Below are 1,483 nucleotides of genomic sequence, written 5' to 3'. Positions count from 1 at the left end.
CTATGGAAAAGACTTGAAGATCACTATTGCAGGAAGTCTCTTAAGAGGACTTTACAATTTTAATAATGTGAATATTTAGATATATGTTCCTCTTTGAAAATTAAATAGAGGGTATGCAAACTATAATCTTGAGCTCCTCCTGAATTACAGACTTGTACATTCAACTGCCTACTTGACATCTCTACTTAGGCTTTGTATGGACAAAACAGACTTACCATAGACAAAAGGAGAACTTTATGTAAACATGTAACTTTAAGTGTCTTAGGTATTCAGGGTCCTTGATCAGGAGATTTACCTACATTATTTATTAGCAGTGTTTGGATCTTTATAAAATTCTTTTTTTTTTAAAGATTTTATTTATTTATTTGCGAGAGAGAGAGAGCATGCAGGCAAGCAGGAGTGGGGGGCTGCAGAGGGAGAAGAAGAAGCAGACTCCCTGCTGAGCAGGGAGCCTGATGCGGTGCTGGATCCCAGGACACTGGGACCAGGACCTGACCCGAAGGCAGACACTTAACTGACTGAGCCATCCAGGTGCCCCTATTTATAAAATTCTTTAAAGCAACCATCATCAAGTCATTACAGAGCAATCAATAGACAGAGGAAGACTAAGGAAAATATGAGGTACAACTCTTGGTTGATTAGGAATACATGATTCTTATAAAATTCTGAAAAATACTCCTAAACTTTTATTCAAGTACATCCTTCTTGGATGAATCACAAATTCATTGGTATTTGACAGCTGAAGAGATTTAACGGTAAAATGACTTCACATTTGTTTTTTAGGACTTCAACTAACACTTACCTTGATCCACGTGCCATAATACTCATAATACAGAGAGGTTAGGACCCAGGGTAGCTGCACTGCCCAGTGATTTACCCAATAGCTACATGTGGCTATTTAAATGTAAATTAAATACAATTAAAATTTAGTTCCTCAGTCACACTGGCCACATTTCAAGTGCTTAGTAGCCACATCAGGCTAGTGGCTACCAGATTGGTCAGCACAGATACCTTTCCATCACCACAGAAACCTTTCCATCACCACAGAAAGTTCACTGGATAGTGCTGGTCTAGGATGTGGAATACTGTAGCCCTCTACATGCTCAGGTGTCATCTTTCCTGTATATAATGCCCAACTTTTACAACTGGCTTTGAAATTGCTCTCCTTGACTGATGATTTCTCTTTGTGTAGCGAAGTTTGATGTTAACTACCATTTGGCTGGAGTATGCCACAAGAAATAAAAGATCATGATATCTTTGAAAGAAGATGTCTCTTGATGAAATCCTTTTCTAAGGTAACTTTGCATTACCTAACATGGAAGAATTCTTTTTCTTCTATCTAGAAGGAGATCATTATTCTCTCTTCTAGCTATTACTGGACAGTTGTGCCCCAAATAGAAAAGTTAGGCAGTAGCATAATAGATTACCCTTTGACCTAATTAACCTTGCACTGTTTTGGCTGCCTGTGTATAAGAAGTGCAGG

This window comes from Phoca vitulina, unplaced genomic scaffold (assembly GCF_004348235.1).
Source record: "Phoca vitulina isolate PV1807 unplaced genomic scaffold, GSC_HSeal_1.0 scaffold9, whole genome shotgun sequence".
Taxonomy (NCBI): Eukaryota; Metazoa; Chordata; class Mammalia; order Carnivora; family Phocidae; genus Phoca; species Phoca vitulina.
The sequence above is the reverse complement of the archived record's forward strand: the minus strand, read 5'-3'. Positions refer to the sequence as shown.